The sequence below is a fragment of the Lissotriton helveticus genome, chromosome 9 (genome assembly GCF_964261635.1).
Source record: "Lissotriton helveticus chromosome 9, aLisHel1.1, whole genome shotgun sequence".
NCBI classification, from domain to species: domain Eukaryota; kingdom Metazoa; phylum Chordata; class Amphibia; order Caudata; family Salamandridae; genus Lissotriton; species Lissotriton helveticus.
This window is the reverse complement of record NC_136070.1, coordinates 895,013,928-895,039,184: the sequence shown is the minus strand read 5'-3', so window position 1 is coordinate 895,039,184 and position 25,257 is coordinate 895,013,928. Positions and strand designations below refer to the sequence as shown.

Here is a 25,257-nt window from a genome sequence, read left to right as displayed (position 1 = left end):
GACATCAAAGGAGTCAGTCTCATGATTTTCCCAAAGGCTACTGCTGAAACAGCCAGGACAGACACTGACTGTGCGATACACACATCTATAGGCAGGGCTTTAAGTGTGGGGGGGGGTGCGGGGGGGTCTGTAGGAGTCTGAGCACCCCCAGTTTTTTGGGTGGTCTTGAAAGGGGGCTCTAGGGGGCTCTATTTTTGGGCCTCAAAGGTCAAAGGTAGGGTGACCAGACGTCCCGGTTTTTGTTGGTGTTTCGGGTGAGGATGCGCGCGCACTGCTTAAGGAAATCAAGCTAATGCGCTCCCAGTACCCCTGGCATCCCCACACCAGCTCGATCGGAGGCGCAACTAGAGTGCCCACAATTCTTTGGTAGTGTGCTTTCATCGCACCATTGTGTCGATCAATGGTAACTCAAGTGGGATCATTTAGCAGCTTAAACCACTTCGTGTGAGAAACTGCCTACATTTTGATATCTCTTCTTTACTTCTGATCCTGGGCTGCCACACAGAGGGGGCAGGGGGGTTGGGGCTCTGAGAAGTCCTAGAGCTGACGGCTTGTCAGAGCAAGGGGTACTGCTACACTAGTTATCTTTATGTAGACCACGCCCCTACTTAGGCCACACCCCTTCGAGGATGCCCAGCCTCTTTTAGAGTACCCCCAGTTTTTTTTCCCAATTAAAGCCCTGTCTATAGGTGTGCCTGGCTGCCTGCGAGACAAGTGAGCGGGGCAAAGTTTAAGTTTTTGCATCAAGTGTAGCTGGGAGCCTGCTGCTACAGCTTGCACCATATTGTGCTGCACGGTCCCGGGCTGGCGGTGGCGAATTAATTCGGACCTGTGACCGACTCAGACCGAGGCGGCCGCCGGAGTGGTGGTGCCTCAGCAGCTTGGCCGCCTTGCACTGCAGTCCAATTCAGCCGTGAATGTCGCAAGAGTCAAGCCCTCTTCTGGACTGCGCTGCTGCCCCCTAGCGTCAAGGCGTTCGCTGACACAGAGTGTCACACATCTTCTTCTTCCTAATTTAATTTGCTTGTAGAGGCGCGTCTGTCATCCTTCAGCCTGTAAGTAAACTTACAGCGCCTGAGGTGAGCTCTGCTTTGCAGTCACTGTCTGCAGTCTGCACAAAGTTGTTTTCAGCATCAGTGAAGCTGCCTCAGACTCCGCTCTGGGGCCTCTCTCAGCATACATGCCGACGCTCCCGATTCAGACGGGAGACTACCAGTTTTAAAGGTAGTCTCCCGCTTCCTGATTCTTGCATGTAAAAACCTGATTCCTCAGCGGACTTCTGCCGACAGAATGCATCTTGTGTATGCACTGTGCGAGTATCCTGCTCCTGTAGGCTAGTGCACAACATTTTGTCATGCTCTCTCTGCCTGCCAAATCGCTTTCTCCGTGCTCCTGACAGTTACGTGGGAAAAAACTGTACATTTGCAATTCTGATATCTGATCCTGCAGCAGCACACTTCCAAGTCCCGTACATGACATTAGACCCGATTCAGGTCAATGCAGACATGCCAACCCTCCCGATTCAGGCGTGAGACTACCGATTTGAAGGCTAGTCTCCCGCCTCCCGATTCCTCGAGGTTTCAGCTGACTGGGCTTGGTATTGTGTAAAGTGCCAATTCTTCCAGCAATAGTCAGAGTGGCCATGCAGGGGCTCTAGAAGGCGTGGAAAACCAACAAAGCGTCATTAACAATGAAATGGTCTTTTAAAGACCTGTGAAGTACTAGGGGGGGAGGGGGGCTGCTTGTGTGCACAGAAAGCTGTTTCAGCCCGGGCTGTCATACAGGGTGGGGGGGGAGGGAGGGGAGAGCATGCATTGCCAGCAACCTGCCAGGCAAGTGCATAGCTGCCAAGGTTTCAGATTACTATGTGTGACATTTTCATAATTTCAGTGTAATTATGAGTGACATTTCAACAACTATGAGTGACACTTTCTCTCGAGCAAAAATCAAGCAATGAAGATAAGGCAAACATATAAATATCAGAAATTACACTTATTAGAGCAACGAGAAACTCTAAGAAGATCTTAAACCTGCTGCAAAGCACCAGAAATGGAATGACAGTAACCGGAGACTCAGAGTGACACTTTTTCATGAGTGGAGAAAGCAGTCATGTCCATGTAACTAGTTCAATTCACAAATGACTTTTTGTTTGCACTGTTGTGGTCTGTGAGCTGTCTTAAAACAGCTGCAACACACCCAAAGTGTTTATCATACTGAACATTGTGGTTTGAATGACCTCATAAGCAGTGCAACGTATTTACTTTATGATGGAATAATTGAGGTGTGGGGTGACAGTTTGAGAAGTAATCTGCAGTGCTTACAAATGGAAGGTGAGCGTTACACATCAATCTATAAAAAAGAAGTTTTAAAGAGTGGGTTATTTTCCACATTGCAGAGTACGTCAGTTTAAGGCAATGAGATAAAAATACACAGCCTAATGGGCCCATCAATTAAAAGTTTACATGACACAGCCAACTGTGACACACCTATTTGCTACAGCTAGAGCTGTGGAAGAGGGACAAACTTTTATTTTATTCTTCCCAGACATTTTATGTTTACACAACTGTGACTGAAGTTCCAGGCCTAAATTGTATGTATTTAAATCTCAGCCAATTGAGTCATATTAATTAATACCTAATCAGCGTGATTGAAAAAATAAGTGTAATAATGTATAGTGAACATTTCATGTCGTGGCATTATATGAACTGTTAGACAAATCTTGGATTTTGAAAGTAGTTAATAACAGGAAATGCAAGTTCGGGTCACCTGCTGCTTAACAGGTCACAGGCTTCGGCAGCAGCATGGAAAACAAGTTAATTACTGTTCCAACCTGTCTTTAATTATTTGGTGTGTTTTACCTTTTGAATGGTAGTATAGTCTGAGTTCAGCCAAGGGGATTGTCCCATGTGCTTTGTGCGCTACTCTTCACTCCGACACTGTGAAGCCCGGGGAGGAGTCGGCAGCATGCGCTGCACGTGTGAACATAGGACAGTGCAGTGACTGTGACATTGGCAGGTACTACTGTCTCTTTGAGCACCGGGGCCGCCGCGGTGGACCAAGCCGCACGTGGTCGTCGGCGGCCACAGTACTTTGCACGCTTCGGGAAACTCATCAAAATAATTTTTACAGCCATTAGGCAGAGAAGGACATGAACGTTCTGATTATTATTATCGCGGCTGGACAGCTATTTAATACATATTTTTATTTTATCTAGGATCGTTTCATATATACTTAATATTTTGGGGCCTCGCAGGTTACACATTTTAATTCTGTTCTTTTCTCTTCTCTGATTTACTGCGATTAATCGTATTGATTTTAATTGAGACAATACATTATTCATTCATAATTCATTCAGAGCCCCGTTTCTGTTGTATGACATATAAATCAGGAATATGAGTATTAAAGAGGACTCCGCTCGCGCACACATTCAGTCCTCTGCCTTGCAGCTTACCACCGGCCGCACAGCACTAAATGCAACAGTCTCCTCGCAGCGCCCGATGCCTCTGATGCCGCGCGGCATGATGATGAGACAGACAGTGCTGCAGGACGATGCTGCACTGAGTGCCCAGTCCTACCTTGGTGGTCCGACAACGCCGGCCGGGTAATACTGCGCACTCAGGACAGCGCACAGTCTTCCAAGTTAACTCCAGTCTGCTGGCAAGTCTGCGGGGAGCTGAGCAGCAGGCACACAGGTGTCAGAGGCGGCAGGGCGCTCACTAGCACCCTGGCATGCTGGCGCTGTCAGCAGAGTGCAGTCAGTGGAAATGCGTGACAATGAATTTCAGTGCGGCGATGCGGAACACCGCACTGAAATGCGTTAGTGTCACGTCAGTTGCGTGATACTTGGCAGAAATGCCAGTGCACAACACTCACATCACCCTCTCTCTGCCTGCCATTGCGCTCCATGCTTCTGAAAGGTAAAAAAAAACGTGCATTTGTGTTTCAAATGTCCAATCCTGCAGCAGCACGCTTCCAAAGCCCTTTGATGCCAGTAACCCGATTCAAGGCCCCATTCTCCCGATTTTTTTTCTAATCTCCCTCTTTGCTCTTCTGAAATGTTGGCATGTATGGGTCAATGGGAGAAAAATATTCTCCCAGTTATTTTTTTTTATCTCCCATTTGCCTCGTCAAAAATGTTGGCATATATGTTGCTCACTTCCAAGTGCCCTTTCATTTCTGGTGCTTTGCAGAAGTTTGAAGATCTTATTAGAGTTTCTAGTTGCTCGAATTGGTGTAATTTCTGATATTTATACTTTTCCCGGACTTCATTGCTTGATTTTGCTTGCGAGAAAGTGTTACTCATAGTCCTTGAATGGGACTCATAATTACACTGAAATTATCACACATAAACAACCTGAAACCTGGGCAGCTATGAAGAGGAAAGTGGGAGCTTTTAAAAAATATAATCGGGTCAAAAGTATTCCCCCGTCCCACGTTAACACTGAAATTATCACACATAAACAACCTGAAACCTGGGCAGCTATGAAGAGGAAAGTGGGAGCTTTTAAAAAATATAATCGAGTCAAAAGTATTCCCCGGGTCCCACGTTAACTTCTATTGAAGCAGGGGCAATTTCAGGCGGATAACGGACAAATTAAATCCTTTTTGGGATGATCAAAAATCGTGAGTCTGCTGCCGAAATCGGGTGTATTGGCATGGATGGCAATAACACTGCATTATCAATGAAATCCACAGCATATTTCGCAGAAAACGCATTGTACGGCTCCTCTTCCACCAACATGGCGCCACGGCCGTCCCACATAATGCATGATGCACGTCACTCTAGTCTTGCTTCGTTAGCGCTCTGTGTGCCGCCTTAAACCAATAGAAAACGCTAAGACGTAGAACGCCTCGGGTTGCTGGGCACCCGATTATTGTAGTCATAAAGCCTAGCCCGCTCGAAAAGAGGTGGGACCTGAGACCCGGGTTGGAGTCGCTGACAGCGGGGTAAGAAGTTAGACTAGCGCGAGGCTTCGGCCTCGGTTGTGTGCAGCCTCAACAAAACTGTTCGGCTGGAGTTCGCTAAGTAGAACGGGAGCCAAACAAAGGAGGAGGACGGCTGAGTATCTATGGTGTGGTGCATTGGAAAAGCTGCGGAGACGTTCTCAGAGAAGTTATGTGAGAGTCAGCAAAGAGGAGAGAAGCTGCGGGTGGCCTGGGGGAAATACGTTGGTAAGAGTTTCTAAATACTGGAAATGTAATGGGGAGGGATATATAGGGGTCACTGGAAGATGCCAATACACTCAAGTGATTAATAGGGTCCCTGGTAGGGGCACTGTGGTTACTGTCCTCTGACATTGAGATTGCTTTCTTGGTAGGGACCACCATTTTATGTGTGATACATCTTCGGTCAGTCATATACCTTTTTGACCAACTGCACTTTATTGGAATTTTTGAAAGAGATGTACACAGTTGGTTGTGACACTACAAGTACCAGAGTGCAAAGTTTTCCTAATCATAAAGCCGGGAGTTGCTTGAAGGTGACGACATTGCTCAGAGGATTTCGCAGTTCCCTGTGCGAGCGGAGTCCAATTTTTTTCTTTACATTCTGGGATTTATAGACCTGTGATTCTGTGGTATCTGCTCCACTTTGCTGCTCAGCCTGTGGATGTCTGTGTGGAATGTTAGGATACTGGGTGATGTCATAGAGTGTTGTATGGGTGAGTGAATGTCAGTTGAGTGCCGGGCTGAGCAGCAAGGAGGCTGCTCCTGTTGGGGTTCGTTCTTTTATTCATGTATCTAACTTACTTCATACCTAATAAATTACTTCAAGATACCATCCTGCATCCGGTCTATCTTCCGTTACAACACTGGCGACGATTTGAAGAACCTACATCTGTTTCCAAGGCCATCTGAACTTCGAAAAACTAACAAGGTATGAACTTGAAACTATTTATAAACTTTTGAAGCATTCTGGCACCCCATGAGCAGCAAGGAGGCTGCTCCTGTTGGGGTTCTTTCTTTCATTCATGTATCTAACTTACTTCATACCAAATAAATTACTTCAAGATACCATCCTGCATCCGGTCTATCTTCTGTTACAACAGATTCCAATGCCAAATTGGGACTACAAGTCCTAAAATCCAAATAAAAGCGCAGGACTTAATGAATTGCTCACGGTTGTACCTCGGAAATGTAAGAGCTCCACATTTGGCCTCTTTTCAGCCGTGCACAACGGAAGTCTCAGAGCAACGGAAGTTGAACTCCACAGTGATGCTCCCAATAGACTTCTAACGTGATACTCAGAGTCCAGATCCTCATTCATTTCAATTCGTGATAATGTGGCCTCCTCATTGTAGTTCGTTACTGATACTGTCTGTAGTCCTGAACTTTTCAGCTAGAAATAACTGATTTCAGCTGTTAGTCAAATTAGTTTAGTAGAAGCAAATTAAGACTACACCATCCGAATACATTAGTATTGCGGGAGTAAATGATAAAAAATTTCTGTTAGTTGTAAGAAGAGGTTTATTGAGAAATTAAGTAGCAAAATAGTGGAGCCCACCCACACACATTCAGCGGATTCCCAGTCCAGATCAGGAGCTGCCAACTGCCACAAGCTGGAGCTGGAACTGGAACATACTTACTACAAGTGGAGTTCACGAGGCACCAACCGAACAAGTTAAAGGAAAAGACATACTTAAATAAAGAAAAATGTATACATAACTAAGAATAAATAATACTTGGCTGAGAAAGGATAACAGTAACCTTACACATATATCCACCCCTTTACAGCCATACAAATAAGTCAGCATTTATGTAAGAAAGTCTCCCAGGTACCTAGGTTTCTTAGACATACGTCTAGTTCTAGTTGGCACATCAGAGTCAACAAAACTTTTTTTCAAATCCTTCACACATCTCACAGGAGAATACACATTCTATTCACATGAGAACCATTCAAAGTTGAACCAACATTTTCATCCCTATGAAAATCATTGTCATTCTGATCCGAATGAATATCATTGGAATGACCACAAATTTTAGCCCATCATTCTCTTGAACAAAGTAGTCTCATGATCCCTCTAGGAGTCATTGAAATAAAAGCACCATTTTACTTCATTTTGTTTCCCTTTACCTTAGTGAAAGTGGAATCAAAATACAAATCTCTGAGAGGATACAATTTTCTCTCTCTATAATTTTTTCTTTAAACTCATCCAATGGAATCAAATTCATCAAAGCCCACCATCATTTGTCCGCAAGTTTTACAGAAGTCTTCCCAACTTGAATAACTCTGCATGGTCTATTTTAGAAATTGGGTCTTGAGTTGGCAGAGGTATGCACGCTGTCCAAGTAGGGACTACAATAGTGTAAGCTGGATTTGCACTAAAAGAAAGCTTGTGCTCCCTCGCAGGTAGCTTGGCAAAGAGCAGGCAGGATTATCCAAAGAAACAATGTGTAAAGTATTGTGCAATGCGCACACAGACAGTAACACAATGAAAACACTATAAAAATGCTCTACACAGGTTTAGAAAAATAGGGAATACGTTTATGAGTGAAACAACAAAAATCCAATAAATAGAACCAGAGTTCTGAATTTGTAAAGATTTTCGGCCAGATTCATCAACGTAAAATCGGCTCGCAAAGGGCCAGATTCTGAGAATCTGGCCCTTTTGCGAGCGCAATTTTTGCATTTGGGATTCCTCATCCCAAATGCAAAAATCGCTATTATAAAATGCGCAATTTTGCGAGGAATTGCATTTAAGAAATCTCTTTTTTGAGATTCCTTAAATGCAATTCATGAAACATTTAAAAATTGCGAATTCGCAATTTTGGACCGTTATTTACCGCAAAGTCAAACCTCGTGATAAATAGCGGAAACTTAGAAAAATGCACCTAAGTGCATTTTTCTAAGTTGTATGTTCACACACACATGTCCTTGGGACATGTGTGTGCGTAACACCAGCGCCCAATATCATTTCAGGGGTGCAACAAGGTGTCCTTTGGACACCCCTGCACCCTTGAAATCGCAAACTCAAAATGTGAATCGCTAATAGCGATTCGCACATTGATATGTCTTCCCATTCATTCCTGTGGGCCTTTAGGCCCATAGGAATGAATGGGGAGTTATTCCTTATTTGCGATTAGCAATTAGCTAATCGCAAATAAGGAAGCTGTAGGAATCGCAAAATAAATAGCGATTTGTACATGAATCCCGTTTTGCGAGTCTGTAATAGTGATTCCTTAATAATCGCTATTACAGACTCGCAAAACGGGACTTTGATGAATCTATCTGTAAATCAGAAAGTAGTACTTAGAAGTCAATAGCGCTAAGGGGTTACATGAGGTTACTCTGGACCAGTGCAAATTTAAATTTCAGGCCGACTGCGATGGAGGGCAGGCTGGCTGAGGTCCTTCTGAGAGAGTACCTTGGATGGAGCAAAGCGTTGAAGTCTCGATGCGTTGTCGTTCCGCACAGGCGATGAAGAACCCCTCTGAAATACAGGCACTGTGTCGCCGTCGAGCCGTGTTGGCCATAATTGTCTTTAATGGCCCTGCAACTTCAGAACAGAGGGCAAGACTTTGGAGTCGCTCTGGGTTCAAGTGAGATGGGCCCAGTCCTTGTCCTCAGCAGGGCAAAGATCAGCAGGCAGCAGGGCAGCTTGGCAAAGCAGAAAGAAGTTCCTTCAGAGCAGCAGTCTGGATAAGTGGCATTCCTTGTAGCACAGCAGGCTTTACGCCTGGCAGAGTTCTTCATGGGTCCAGAAGGGGACTGTCTTGGTAGTGTCAGAGCCCCAGTACTTATACCCAAATAACATAATGTGCCTTTGAAGCGGGTGTGACTTCAGACCCGGCCATGGAAGTGCACAGGTCCCATTTTTATCCCAACCCTGTCTGCCAGGCTATCTGTAGGGGGTAAACAGCCCTTTGTGTGGGACACAGGACACTGCCTGTTCAGGTGTGTGTCAGCCCCCCCTCCTTCCTGCCCACGAAGAGCTATTGGAACGTAGATGAATACAGATGAATTATCTGTCACACCTTCCTTCCTGTGTTTGTGGCTGTCTAGAGGGAATGCACCAAGTGTAGTTGTCCCCTATCACAGACATATATTGGAGACAGGCTGCAAGGCACACAGAACAGTAAGAGCAGGGAAATGTCCACTTTCTAAAAGTGGCATTTCTAAAACAGTAATGTTAAATCCAACTTGACCAGTAAATAGATTTTAACATTACCATTCCAAAGATGTACAACTTGGGAATTACAGTGTTTTAAGGAATGCTAGCCTATGAAAGGAGTAGGTCTCACAGTAGTGAAAAAATAATTTAGATGTTTCACTACCAGGACATTTAAAACTTAACAGCAAACCCTATTTGCACTAAATATAATATTTCTAGAACTATGGATCTGATCGCGTTAATAAGAGCTCCCCCAGATTAATTTGTATCCTATAAAGTTTAATTTTTTTTAAAATTAATTTCTCACGTTGTTTTAGAGATGATCAAATTATGAATAATATTTTTTTTCTGTATAGATTGCATTTTTATATTGTGGTATTATAGATCTGAATATCTTTTTTATATTGTATTATCATAATGTGGATCTCCTATGAGATTTATATCACTAACATTTGAATCTAATTGAATTAACAGCACAAGTCTTACCTTTTATTTGCATAGCACCCTGCCCTTAGGGCTACCTAGGGCCTACCTTAGGGGTGACGTATGTGTAACAAAAGGGGAGCTTAGGGCTTGGCAAGTAGTTTTAAAAGCCAAGTCGAATTGGCTGTAAACTGCACACACAGGCACTGCTATGGAAGGCCTGAGACAGGTTTGAAAGGCTACTTGTGTGGGTGGCACAATCAGTGCTGAAATTCCACTAGTAGCATTTAGACTACAGGCCCTGGGTATATGTTATACCACTTTACAAGGGACTTACAAGTAAACTAAATATGTCAGTTGTGTATACACCAATGTTAGCATGATTAGGACAGAAGCACTTGCACTTTGGTACAGATCAGCAGTGGTAAAGTACTCCGAGTCCTAAAGTCTAAAATAAGAAAGTCTGAAAAATAGGAGGAGGAAGGCAAAAAGTTTGTGGCGACCCTTCAGAGAGGGCCATCGTCCAACAGTCCAATAATATGAAAGTCTGTTTTACAACCTTTACTTCCCATGTTCCTTAACATTACCCATGTACCAACATTCAGCTGATCAGCAAACAATTTCCTTCAATCATCATGATGGATTTTCATGTTCTCCTGAGCCGTTTTCACCCGAGTGGACATCAGAAAAATCAATGCAACACTTGCACGTGTTTTTTGTTTTCCAGTCAAATTGGAACACAATTTTTCGAGGATGCCTCCCTCTTAACAACATAAGAGGAGATACTCTCATAACAGGATGTGGAGTATTGTAATATGCCCACATATTCTCTGACAAACTCAATCATGTGTACGTCGTTTTTTTCAACAATCTGTTCACTCTCTACTGCACCATTTGATTGAAGGCTTTACAACAAAACAGTATTGTGTTTTATACCTCTATCATTTAGGCACAATTCCATCTTGTCAGACACCAACTGCTCACCATTATTGATTATTAGTTAGAATGGATAACCTTCCATAGCAAACACATCAGCTAAAAAATCCACGGCCACCTGAGTAGTAATAATTCCAAGAACATTTTAATATGCCCATTTGGCAAAATAATCAGCTTGCACAATTATGCACTGATGATTACATGGTAAAGAACCTGCTAAGTCCCTAGCTAACTTGTCCCTTGGTGCAAGTGGTAATGGCACATGTATCAATGGTGTGTCCTAAAGATTCCAAATCTCGTTAGATAAGCTGTAATTTGACAGGTGTGATAAGCATCTCTTATCACACCTGTCAAATTACAGCATCTATCTCGCCATCCATTTCAGGCCACCAAAATGAACGTCTATACATTTTTTATTTTTATTGGAAGTGGATCCTAAATGAACAGTATGGGCCAACAAAATTATTCTAGAACTAATTTCTCTTCTCAGCTAAATATTGCTTTCAACCGTAAGTTCATCAGCAACCTGAAAAAAAATCTGAGCTCACGCTGCAGATGTTTGATATGTGGCCAACCTTTCTCAGTATACTCACAATCTTTCCTTAGAACATCATCCACTTCACATGCATTCAGCCTCATCAACTGTACCCTGACATTGTTTACAACATGTATGCTAGCTTCCACGCATTTCCATCATTGGAAAATACAGAATCATCTGTTTCACAATCTACTGGAAACCGAGACAACCAACCTGCATGACCATTCATATAGTCCGCAATATAATGCACTTCAGAATTATACTCTTGCAATTGTGATAGAATACAAATAAGCCTAATAGATGCCAAAGACACTCCCTTGCCACATAACAAATAAGTCAGAGGTTTGATATATGCACAAAGTGAAATGTGTGCCACACATCTAGGTCTTAAACTTCTCAATACTTCAAGCACATGCCAACACTTCCTGCTTAATTTGTATTTTATCTTTTCTCAACATCCTTAAGTGCTCTTGATGAGAATGCAATGGTTTGTTCAGTGCCATTCATCAGTTGACACACAATGGCACCAATGCCAACAGCAATCACACCAACAGTAATAGTACATTCAGCACCTGAAACGTATGTTTTGAGCAGAAATATATACACTCAATTACAGGCCGGACTTCTGTGTATTGTAACTGGGTCGTTTATTTCAGCATTTCAGGAATCCCATTAAAACGCTCAACGTGTTTAGAAGCCACATTGCTTCTTGTTCACGGGCTGACACACAAATGAAGCAGGGATCACGAGCAGGAGCAGTCAGTTAATTTGAATTGCCTTTTCCCACCCCCTGGTGGGCTTGCTCAGGAGCATTCTAGAAAGGCATGCTGGAACTTCGGGTTCCCACTCGTTTATTTTCTCCCTCCAGTGGGTTCTGCCTTACTGGCATCCATTTAATTTTCTTGCTTTTTTCCCTTCAGTGGGCATTGGGAGAACAATGGACCTCATTAGGCTGTTCGTGCTTGCCTATACATCCTGTTACACACTAATACTCATCCATATAGTTACTCACACACAAATTCACACATGCAAATAAACTACCAAAAAACATTTACTTGATTATACTGCTATATACACACCACTACACATACTTCTACAGAAACGGAAACATATTTACTCTCTTAAACAATCCATTATAAAAACACATACTCACTAACCCACCCATACACACAATCATCCATCCATACAGTCTTGCACAATTGCTGTCTTCAAAATACATACAAATAGTGAGTCACTCATTCATGCATCTGTGCTCTAAGTAATATCCCCCACCGAACCATACAGACACTGATACTCAAAAAAACAACTAATAACCCATATACACACTCCTGTAGCTACTCACCAACCCATGCAGCCACTTATACACAAAGTGAGACACAGATATTTAAATATTTAAACATTACTCGCTAATATATGTATTCACTAAGATACATTTAATAAGTCAGTTAACCAAACAATTTTACACAAAAAACATCCATTTAGACATTTATTTACCCATTTATTCTTCCATCAACCTTTAGATATACATATATAAAAAATATGTATTTTTCAGAAAGATACACATTCACTGGATGATGTCATCAGTGATGTCATTTGAGATGTCATCAGTGATGTCATGAGTGATGTCACTGACCATGTCATGAGTGATGTAATATGTGACGTCATCAGCAGTGCATTGCACGCGCAAGTTATAGTGAGTCCAGCTAACTATAACGTGGGAATTTCAATGGTTTTATGCGAGTAAAATTTCCACCTAACTATAACTGGTGTGAAACCTATGTTTTTTTCAGTGAATTTAATAGGTTAGTGAATATATATATATATATTTGTTTCAACACTGTTAGGTTCAGTTTGCACCCCCGTGTACGGCGCTGCCTGCAGGTGCGTTGCCTCACGCGACGGAACCAAAAGTCGCTTAAAATTTCAACTCGGTCCCCCAACGAACACAGGATCCACTGGAAGGAAATGAGGCCGCCACTCCAGTCACTTTCAAAGTTCGTGAGCAAAACTTAATTTATTCTTAAGTTCATAACAGCTTTAGTCACAGCATTAAAACCAACGCGTTTCGTTAGCTCCCAACTAACTTGTTCACGGTTGTCTACAAACACTGTTTGCTGATTGTGTTTAAAAGGGAGTTCCCACCCACTTTGATCACATGGTAGTGTTCACATTCAGTCTATTATCAACCCGGATTTATGGGACATGTAGTTCCTTTTAAAATAAAAGGTTTTGTTTCAAATCAATTACAGTTTAAATTGTGCACATTGCCCCCTTTGCTTGTTCCTGTTTAACAAATGTTATATGATTATATTTACATTTTCTAGCCTAATCATATTTCTAGCATCTGAGAGGTTTTATCACTCTTATAAATACAGTTCCCAGATCAAAAGGTGAATCAGCGTCCAACTTTTTTGGTTTATTTCACCTCGTGCTTATAGCCCTCTGGTGGGCTGATGTTTCTACCTGATTGTGACCTTATGTCCAATTTTCAAAATTCATGTGATCGAGTCTCTAGATCTTTGGCTTTGACTGTGTCATTTCTGTGGGATTCATGGGAAAAGAAAAAATGGTGGAGACTTGTCTGAGAAGTGTTCAGCTTACATATTTTTCATAAATGCACATAAAGTTCTTCCGACTGATTCAGTCCAAAAGGGGTCATCGTTCTAAAGTTCAAAATGTGTCTAGATTCTTTCTGGCGTAATAGTTTTTCCCGATGTCCCCCTCTGTCTGAGAGTGACATGGTTTCCAGACCCAGGAATTTTAAGAGTTTCCAATTCCCGTTGTGGTGAGTTTCCATGTGTTTTGCCACCGCATTTGTTCTGTCCTTATTTACAGTGGCCCTCACATGTTCCAAAATTCGTTTCTTTAATTCGCAGATTGTACTTCCTATGTAACGCAGCTTACAAGGACATTCAATCATGTAGATTGTATATTGGCTCTTGCAAGTGATCAGTTCTCTTATTTTCCCAATTTTTTTATTTGCCATAGTCAGTTGTTTGGTAGGTTTGGCTATTTCACAGACTTTGCAATTATAGCATTTGGTGAATCCAATGGTTTTTAACCAGGGTGTTTTTTTCTTTTTCTTAACAAAGTGACTGTGTATTAATTGATCCTTCAGATTCTTTGCTCTTCTGTACGTCACTACCGGATGGTTTCCCATTATTTCACTTATGGTTGGGTCAAGTTTCAGGATTCGCCAATTCTTTTTGAGAATTTTGATTACCTGCTTTGATTCTCTGCTGTAATTCAGTATCAGTCTGATAGGCTCCTCTGATTTGATATCTTTGTTTGCTGGTTTCAAACAATCCGGCCTGGATTTCTCATTTGCTCTTGCCAGACATTTTTTGATCAGATTTTTACCATATTTTCTTTTTTCGAATCTTTTGCTGGTGCTCGCACTGTGTTTTTCCCATTCGGCATTTTCACTGCAGATCCGTTTGATACGGAGAAATTCTCCATAGGGTATACTTGAGATTACGGCAGGGTGATGGAAACTGGTGGCTTCCAGAGTCGCATTTGTGGCTGTTGCCTTTCTGTGTAATGTTGTTTCAATTTGATTGTTCTTAATATATACTTCAGTATCCAGGAAAGATATTCGTTCCTTGCTTTTGGTACATGTGAATTTTAATCCCGGTGTGCTGTTGTTCAAGAGCTCGAAGTGTTGATCAAATTCATTTTCACTTCCGTCCCACACTATAAATAGATCATCAATGAATCTTTTCCATTGTATGATGTGTTGGGTAAATCTCATATTTTGAGGGTTCCAAGCCACTTCCTCTTCCCATATATATATAACATTTCTATGGCAAAATGAAACCCCTCATTTTGTTCCTTTTTCAAATTAAATGTATTAAGTGTTACCACTTTATTCCAATCAAGATGACTTCAGGTGTGCCATACTTTTGTCATAAGTAAGACTGTTAGCGTTCTAGTTGTTCTTTAGAACACTCTGGGACATTCTGTCATTGGGCTATAGTTGGGCTACATCTGGCTGATATTTGGGCTACATTTGGGCTCTTTTGTCTCTGGTGGCCATCTTGGGAGACTGCATATCAGAATTTTTTTAATGAAATATAAGAGGATTTGAGAAGTCACTCAAAATGTGCCCTAATTTTTCTTTCTTCAGCACTAATCATAATTTCTATGGCAAAATGAACCCCCTCATTTTGTTCCTTTGCAAATTAAATGTTTTAAGTGTTAACACTTTATTCCAATCAAGATGACTTCAGGTGTGCCATACTTTTGTCATAAGTAAGACTGTTAGCGCTCTAGTTGTTCTTTAGAACACTCTGGGACATTCTGTCATTGGGCTATAGTTGGACTACATCTGGCTGATATTTGGGCTACATTTGTTTTTTTTGTCTCTGGTGGCCATCTTTGGGCTACATTGGGCTACATTTGGGCTCTAACATATATATATATATATATATAGCCCAATGTCGCCCAATATATATTTTTTTTAAGTTAATTTTCGTAAAAACTACTGGAGCATATATCTTGAGACATAGCAAAGGCACATCGGGGTACCAGTCCCTACAATTTTGCCAAGTTTGGTGGAAATCCATTCAGCCGTTCGGGCTAAAAGTGAGTCCAACCGCCCTATGGAAATTAACATGGGGAAAACATGTTTTGGGACCCCCCTTTTATCTCGGCCCCCGCTTGACGGATCCCCCCAAAACTTTCAGGGAAGGAGCGGAGCGCAGCGAGGCAAAGTTAAGGAAAATTACAGGCAGCTCCCTTATTCGGCGCCAAAGTTATTCCCAATAGAATGTTGTGGATTTCCTATGGAAAACGATCCTAACTATAACTACCTACTGGCGACCGCCAGTAGGTAATATATATATATATCTCCTTTTGTTCTAAATCTCTCTCTATATTTTTCTACTTTCTTAAAATGTTTTAAGTGGTTCCATAATGACAGCGTATCCCTTCACAAACCTCGAATAATAGTCACATAATCCCACAAATAACTTCTTTGTCCCTAGGCAATGATTGTGAGAAAGTGGCTCTATAGATACTGGACCAAAGTAAGGTACAGTGTGTATAGAGATCACCAACCCCAGAGGTATAACAGAGGTTAAAGTCAGGGCTGTCCTTACTCTCAAAAGTGGTAGCTTGGTCCAGCAGTAAGGCAGTACCAGAGGACAGTGTAAAGCATTTGTTGTACACACTCAGTCAGCAAAAGGTTTCACACACTCAAGGACAGAACTCCAGGCCGATTGTTTGTATATCAAAAGATATAGTTGTTTTATTTCAGAACCAACAGGTATCAAAATATACTTTTCTCAGTCATGAGTGATCTCAGGTAATTACTTAGCAGAAAGGAAATAACTTTGTAAACACAACAGGTACAGGGGTTGCAGTAGGCAACACAATTCTAAACACAATCTAACATTGAGCTCAATGGGGTTTTCTACAAAAATGCAGTTAATTACTTTTGTAATTCCAGGACTGGATCCTAGATTCAGTCTTAGGGTGTAAGCTGAAGACAGTTTAGTAAAAATGTTTTGGTTATTGCAATACTTTTTAAGGAATATAAAGGTATTTAAAAAGTTCACATTTAGAAACTTTTCAGTGAAAATCTAGCAATGTTATCCCATGGGAGAAAATTCAGGTTACAGGTAAAGTACGTTCTCGTTACTTTTGTAATCCAGTACTGGGCTCCTAGGTCCAGCACTGGGATCTTGACATAAGACAGGAAAGTAATTACGTTTCAGTAGTAGGTATGATTTTTAAGGAATATTTACATTTTTTAAAAGTAGACCGAAGAAATTTCATAGAACAGCAGACAATGGATTCCTATTGAGAAAATTCAGGTTACTAGTAAAACCGGTTAGGATTACTTTTGCGGTTCAGTACTGGGCTACAAGGTACAGTACTGACTTATCTCCTGATCACAGGTGAGTACTTCGGATTTCGGTATTCGGCTGATTTTTATAGGAATATTTTAGTTTCAAAACTTCACACTTAAAAGATTTTTTCGAGTCAAACCAGTCAATGTTATCCTATGGCAGGAAAGTGAATTATCGGTTTCCAGGTGAGTACTCGACTAGTGAAGTTAAGGTTCTGGGCATAGACTCAGGGATCCCCAGGGTCAGGTAGGTACAGTTGGTACACCCTCAGCGGCACAGGGTCAGCCGGGTGCAGAGGTAGTTAGGCCCAATGTTATCTAATGAGAGGCAGGGGTCCTTCGGTTGGCGGCCGCTGGCTAGCAGGCCACGCGGCTGCGGGAGCTGGGCTTCTGGTCACTTGCTCAGGCCAAAGGGGGAAGTAGGATAGGACACGGGGTGCACGGCCAGGGGCACTCTGGCGGCTGGGTGCAGGGTGCTTTTGTGGCGTTGGGCGCTCAATGTTATTCAGTGGGAAAGGGAACAAAGGCTGCAGACTCGGGGACGGTGATTCTTCAGGTGCGACCACCACTTTGAGAGGTAAGTTGGGATCTTGGAGAAGAGGTAGGTACCCCAAAGGAAGGCAAAGGGGGCTGCAGGGCGCCGGGTGCAGGGGTGTCTTTGGGCGTCGGGAAATCTTACCCATGGCTGGTCGCGGTTGGAGGGGTCCCTGGTTCTGAGGCTGCAGGCATCGTCTGGTTCGTCGAGCAGGGTCTTTGGGCACTGGACTTCGGGTCCCAGTTGCCGGTGGGACGTCCTCGTGGTCTTGGATCACTCTGGCACGGGCCGGGCTCGGCGGGTGCAGAGTGGGTTGGTCTGGTGCTTCTTGGCTGGCCCCAGGGGTATGGTTGTTGAAGTAGAGCCTCTGCTTATGGGAGTCCCAGTCTTCAAGAGGGTCAAGACAGGCAGGTCCTCCGGGGGTCCCAAGGTTGCTGTCCGCAGGAGTCGCTGGGATTAAGCAGGCGCAGGTTCCAGGATCGACAGGCCGGGTGGGCTGGGGCCAAGTCAGTGGGTGTCGTCCTGTTGTTACCAGCTGCAAGGCGGGCTTCTTCTTCTTGATCTTCTTTCTTCTTTTCTTATCAGGATCTGAGGAAGGAAGGTTCAGGGAGCCTCTAAATACTGAATTTAGGGCCGTTACAGGTAGGGCAAGGACAGGGATCAATAGGTCCCTGTCCTGGGGTGGATACACCCCCTAGTCTGCTCCTCTCCTGTGGAAAGGGGGCACAAGCCTAGCTGTGATTGGGCAGGACTCCCCATCTTCAAGATGTCCGGAGCCCGGGGTCATGCTTCGCCTCCCCTCTCCCACCTGAGGGGTGGGGTTGGCACAGGCTGGCACACCCCCTTCCTGACGTAGGGTTTCCCGCCAGTCTTCCTGCCAGAGTGGGGGTCAGAACCGGTGGGGGGCAGTTGCTGGGTACAGCAAATGGTCTGGAGAAGCTCACAGAGGCGGCAGGCCTTTGAAACTTCCCCCCTGCCCATCCTGGGGGAGGAGACCTAGCCCCTCGCCCAGGATGTGCATTGCTGCAGGCCCAGGAGAGCGGGGGGCTCTCCACCCAGGGGTCCATCAACATGTCTTCTGTGGGGCAACCTAGGAAGCCTCTCAGTCCAGACGTGGATTGTAGGTTAGGTTTCAGGGGGCATCTCTAAGACGCCCTCTGGTGCATTTGACATTAAATCTCACACTGGCATCAGTGCGGGTTTAAGGTGCTGAGAAGTTTGAAACCAAACTCCTCAGTCTTCAGTGGGGCCATCATGGTGCTGTGGAGTTCGTAATGTCGACCTCCCAGCACCAAATACTCTAAATGGCAGCACTGCACTTACAGTGCCCAGGAATGGCCCTGGGTACTGTAGGGGCACAGGGCTCATGCACCTGTGCCCACACCACTGGCATAGGGCACCCAGCTAGAGGGGTGACTGAGGTATGCCAGGGCAGTGGGTCTTGGGGGCATGGCACACTGGGATGGGTGCCATGTCGGCTCTGTGGTTAGTTCTGTACTTAGACACTTAGCCTGCAAAGGCAGTATGTGGGTGTCAGGCTACAGGGCCCCTAAGGGTGGCACAATAAGTGAAGGGGTCTTCTCTGGTCACCATCCCCTGGGTACCTAGGGTACCTTTTATTAGGGGCTGACAGGTGGGCAGAGATGCCAATTGGGTTTTAGATTCAACACAGTTTTAGGGAAGGAATACATGCCCTGGGTACCTGGTTGGCAGGAGCCCAGGGCACACTCAGTCAAAGCAAATCAGCAGTTCTGCAAAAAGTGGGGGCATACCAATGCAAGAAAGATGGCACTTTCTCACACAACTCCCCCCCCCCCCCCCAAACGAAAGGTGATGAGCCTAACCTTGCCCTAGGGAGTCTTCATTGTCTAAGCGGAAGAACCTGGACAGTCCATCTGCATTGGCATGGGCAGTCCCTGGTCTTCAAAGTCCATTCCCTGTAAGGAGATGGACCATTTCAGTAGTTTTGTATGTCCCCCTTTCATCTGCATTAGCCATCTGAGAGGTATGTGGTCAGTTTGAACCAGGAAGTAAGTTCCAAACAAGTAGGGCCTCAACTTCTTCAGGGACCAAACCACAGCAAAGGCCTCCCTCTCAAGGGCACTCCAACGCTGCTCTCTGGGGAGTAGCCTCCTGCATATAAAAGCAACAGGTTGGTCCTGGCCTTCCTCATTGATCTGGGATAGGACCGCTCCTATCACCAGCTCTGAGGCATCAGTCTGCACTATAAACTGCTTGGAGTAGTCTGGTGCTTTTAGAATGGGTGCTGAGAACATAGCTGCCAAAAGGCTTTTGACACCCTGAAAGAAGCAATCAGTCCAGTTTACTTTCTTGGGCATTTTCTTGGAGGTGAGTTCTGTGAGGGGAGTCACAATGGACCCATATCCCTTCACAAACCTCCTGTAGTACCCAGTCAAGCCAAGGAATGCCCTGACTTTGGTCGGGGTAGTTGGAGCCGCCCAGTCTATGATGCTCTGGATCTTGGGCTGTAAGGGTTGGACCTGGCCTCCACCAACAAGGTGGCCCAAGTACACCACAGTGCCCTGCCCTATCTGGCATTTGGATGCCTTGATAGTCAGTCCTGCAGATTGCAGGGCTTGTAGAACCTTCCCAAGGTGAATCAGGTGATCTGCCAGGTGGAGCTAAAGACAACGATATCATCAAGATAAGCTGCACTAAAGGACTCCAACCCAGTCAGTACTTGGTTCACCAACCCCTGGAAGATTGCAGGGGCATTCTTTAACCCAAAAGGAATTACAGTAAACTGATAGTGCCCACCATGGGTGGAGAATGCTGTTTTCTCTTTTGCTCCTGGGGCCTTGCCAATCTGACAATACCCTGCAATCAAGTCAAAGGTACTGAGAAATTTGGCTGCCCCCAACTTGCTCTTGGAATGGGGTGAGCATCTGTCTTGGTGACAGAGTTGAGCCCTCTATAGTCCACACAGAACCTCATATCTCTCTTTCCACCCTGGAGATGAGGTTTGGGGACCAGAACCACTGGGCTGGCCAAGGGGGTCACAGAGGGTTCAATTACCCCTAACTCCAGCATCTTGCTGACTTCAGCTCTGATGCTTTCCTTGACTTGGTCTGATTGTCGATAGATTTTGTTTTTGACAGGGTTACTGTCACCAGTGTCCCCATCATGGGTACACCAGTTGGTCAGGCCAGGGGTCAGGGAAAATAGACTAGCATACTGTTGCAAAACTTGTTTGCAGTCAGTCTGCTGTTGGGCAGAGAGGGTGTCTGAAAAGACTACTCCATCCACTGACCCATCTTTTGGGCTGCAAGAGAGGAGGTCAGGGAGAGGTTCACTCTCTGCTTCCTGTTCCTCATCAGTCATCCTCAGCATGGTGATGTCAGTCCTGTCATTATAGAGCTTAAGGCGGTTCACATGGATAACCTATTGGGTGTCCTGCTTGTGTCCAGGTCGACTAGGTAAGTGACCTCACTCTTTTTCTCCAGGATAGGGTAAGGGCCACTCCATTTGTCCTGGAGAGTCCTCTGTGCCACTGGCTCCAAAATCCACACCTGTTGCCCAGGTTTATATTCAACCAGTGCAGCTTTTTGGTCACACCAGTGCTTCTGAAGCTCCTGGCTGGCCTCAAGATTCTTGGAGGCCTTTTCCATATACTCAGCCATTCTGAACCTTAAGCCAAGCACATAGTCCACAATGTCTTGTTTGGGTTCCTGGAGAGGCCTCTCTCAACCCTCTTTCACAAGACAAAGTGGTCCCCTTACAGGATGACCAAACAGAAGCTCAAAGGGGGAAACCCCTACTCTCTTCTGTGGCACTTCCCTCTAAGCTAAAAGCAGGCATGGCAATAGGACATCCCATCTCCTTTTGAGTTTTTCAGGGAGTCCCACGATCATACCTTTCAATGTCTTGTTGAATCTCTCAACAAGGCCATTGGTTTGTGGCTGGTATGGGGTAGTAAACCTGTACTGCCCACCACACTCTTTCCACATGTGCTTCAGGTAAGCAGACATTAAGTTGGAACCCCTGTCTGAAACCACCTCCTTAGGGACCCCTACCCTGGTGAAGACACGCAGGAGGGCCTTGGCTACTGCAGGAGCTGTAGTAATCCTAAGGGGAATTGCTTCAGGGTACCTAGTAGCATGATCCACTACTACTAGAATAAATGTTGTCCCTGAGGCTGTGTGAAGTTCCAGTGGACCCACAATGTCCAACCCTACCCTTTCAAAGGGGACCCCCACCACTGGCAGTGGTATCAGGGGGGGCTTTGGTTGGCCACTTGTCTTGCCACTGGCCTGACAGGTAACACAGGAGCTCACAAACCCCTTCACCTTTTGGTGCATCTGGGGCCAGTAGAAGTGACTGACTAGCCTTTCCCAAGTTTTGTTTTGCCCCAGATGTCCAGCTAGGGGGATGTCATGAGCCAAAGTTAAATCAAATAAACTAAACTTGATCTTGAACTTGGAGGCTTGCCTGCAAAACAATGTTGTTGCTGTATATTACTAGCACTAGCCATACAGACTAAATACTGTCCAGAATTGTAATAAATCCTGAACACTTGAACAGAAAAAGTGAACCACTTGTCAGAAATGATGATAAAAGACACAACAACAAAATAATCTTGCCACAGTAAAGATGCAGCTGCCAGGGAGTCTCCAGAATGATAATAGTATAATGAATACGATAAAACAAGCTTATCGCTAAACTGATTTAATGCAATACAATTGCACAAGTGTTTCCGAAATGCTGATCAGTGCTGTATACTCTAAACGGATTCATATGCAAAATTGCTTCACATACGTTACGCTGCACACAGCGTACAACATTGTGACCTCCTTCATACACATTCACTGTAGAATGTAACCTCTATGCCCTCCCAAAATGCCGCAAGCATGTTAAATTATGCTCACCACACAATGTCATGACCTTTCTCATGCCCAACTTGCGTAGAACGTAGGTCTGATGCAGCACTTGCCTGACCAATGTGTTGAAACTGGCGTATCCTGAAGGCAACTCCAGTGCTGTAAATCAATGACCAATCCATCATCGCAGATTTATACTGAAGGCAGCTTCGACACCGTGAACAAGAATAATCCAATTTCCTTCCAGAAAGATCACAGTTTGGCAATTTCCAGCAAACGCTGAATGGGATGGGCTCCGTTCACCAGCAATCCAGTCCAGGTATGCCTTCTCAATTTTCTCTAACTCCCACTTGTCGCCATCATGTTACGGGAGAAGTTTATGAAAGTGCAAATCTTATGTTGGAAGAAGAGGTTTACTGAAAAAGTTAGTTACAAAATAGTTGAGCTTACCGCTTCACGTCCAGCGCCTTTCCAGTCCAGATAAGCAAGCCCAACCATGCAATCTAGAATGGGAGCACACTTACTACAAGTGGAGTTCACAAGGCATCATCAGAACAAGTTAAAGGAAAACACATACCTAAATAAAGAAAACTAGGTACATAACTAAGAATAAATGACAAATTGCTAAGAAAGAAAAGCAATACCCTTACAACAATTAGGGTATCACATGAAAGTCCAGGATTGAAAACAATGACCTAATTTTCCAGTGGAATGTGGCCCAGAGGTGCTGCTGGGAAGGGCTCCACAAGGCCCTGCTGAACCCTCAAACTCAGCTGAGATGACCGTGAAATCTTGACTGCTGAGGTTCCATCTTTTTATGGTGGCCTCTGTACCTTGGCCTGGTCCTTAGGTAATCAAATATTTTCTAAGCCTCTTTTCTGGGTTGCTGACGTTGTTCTTCCTGGTTACTCCTAGAGCTACAAAACTACCAAGAGCCATGTGTTAAGATCACAAGGCACAGTTGAAGTCCAGTCAACTGGTCCCCTAGTTCTTGCGTTCTTGTCTTTTTATGTCCCTGAGACTACAAGTGGGAGCTGTATGCTCATTGAGAAGCACTTTCAAAGCTTGTGTTAAGGGAAAGTGCATAAGGCCTCATTTCTCTTCTGGGCAGATACAGCTAGCATGTTTTTTCACTTATTATATCTCCAAGTAAGAAGTGGTTTGTGGTGAGCCCCAAACCTTCCCTCACTAGTTACCTGATTTGGCTTTATCCAACTTTTGCAGCTTAGGTAAAATTATTCCAGAGGATACTATTCTGTGGGTCTTCTAAAATGGCAGGTTCTGTGTGCCATTGTGTTGCGGTCTTTATTTCTATCCAGGAGTTGCACTATTATAATGAAAACAACCCCTTTTAAATAATGACAGACAGTCTGATCCTTCTGACTAGGGGAACATCCTTTACAACGCAACTTTTACAACGCACTACCATTACGACGCAACTTTTACAACGCAAGTTATTACAATGCATTGCGCTGGGGGGCGCTCTAGGATAGGGAATAGTTTTAATTTACTATCCAACACCTTCCCTACTATCCACGGGGACTGGAGTTGGAATAGTAAATTAAACTATTCACTATCCAGCGCCCCCCCAACGCAAGTCGTTGTAACGGCTTGCGTTGTAAAACCTGCGTCGTAATGGCATGCGTTGTAAAAGCATGCGTTGAAACGTCATACATCCTTCTGACTATGATGTTCACATAGACTTCTTGAAGTTCAGTCACACGTCTTCCTCGTCTCCAACTGCAAGTCATCTTTTCCTTACTAAAGCAACTGAACCAAAGATACCAGAGTAACCGCATGCCTACCTCTTAACAGGAGATATAAAAACCCTGTTGTCAATTACAGAATTTGTAGGGATGAGGCCACAGCACCAATCCCACTGCAGAATGCGCCAACAACTACCTAGTGCAGTCTCTTAACAATTTGATAGTTTGTTCAGCCAACCCATTTTCTTGTGGCCATTCACTGCTTTTGTGCTCGGCTGTATTATCCAGTATTATAAATGCCTCTGGAGAATCATGGGACTCCACAGCCCCTAAACAAATTCCTGGAAATCCCTCTTGGGATGAGATCAGTGGAAAGTTAACCTGTCCAGGAGTGTTCCAATATCAGAATTCCATACAGGCTTGACTGCGGTCCACTTTGAGTGATAATGAAACCGTACAGTAGCATATCTTTATCCACAAGGAAACTGATAAACCTAAAAAGGACCCAAAAAACCCAAACCCAGTCTAATCCAGTGACTTGAGGAACATTAGAAAGTGCATAGGATTTATGCATTTCAGTACCTTTCCACTGAACTTGCTTACACCATATATTCAATTATCTCTTCACCCTCCCTATCTATAATGGGCACTGATAAGGGCTGAAGAACAGGAGGCAGAATCAACTAGTGCTTTATTTTAAGAAAGCATGTGTCTTATCCTGTCTTCATAATAGGCTTTTCACCCTTTTTAGGTGGCCTATTCAGTGGCTACATTTGTCTGGCAAACCTGGGACAAGTTTCCTATAGAATTGAAAAGCCCCAGCCACTGCAATAAATGCTTTTGGTTCTTACATGCAGGTGCATCATCAGCGGTTTTGAGCACGCTAGTTCTTGGCCTAATTCAGAATGATGTAATAATAATGTGGACCATATCTTTAATACTACGTTTTTCAAATGTGCATTTATTTCCCCCTGCACATTGTTAAACTCATTATTACATGTTAAGATATATATTTGTGGGGGGATGTCTGTGGTCGGAATCACAGATTTTCAATTGTTAGCCCCACACAAATTACAGGAATTAACATTTACTTTCTGAGGAATCGGGAATATCAAGGGACCAGGGAATATGTCTCCAATTCTGTATACCCCCACCACCAAACCCACATTTCTGTGGAAAATGATATGCCCAATCCAATAGTAAAGAGAAGGAGGGCTTTTTTTGCTGAAGAGGTTTGGTTTTGGACTTTTCTTGTGGAGGGAGGGTACAGTGGAGAACCAGGAGTAGATGAGGGAGTTGGGGGGCGGGGGGAGGGGGGGC

At 44.1% G+C, this 25,257-nt stretch overlaps 1 protein-coding gene across 3 annotated transcripts in view; it reads left to right on the top strand.

Annotated features, from left to right (window-relative positions):
• The first annotated feature begins 4,888 nt into the window (after positions 1-4,888).
• Positions 4,889-25,257, top strand: part of B9D2 (B9 domain containing 2) — a 131,887-nt gene continuing 111,518 nt past the window's right edge. The window contains exon 1 of one of the 3 annotated variants that reach the window (XM_078661061.1): positions 4,889-5,172. The gene's annotated coding sequence lies outside the window, so the exon portion shown is untranslated. Of the gene's footprint in view, positions 5,173-5,745; positions 5,876-25,257 lie in introns of those variants that run through there. The other 2 variants (XM_078661059.1, XM_078661060.1) reach the window with 2 other exon arrangements.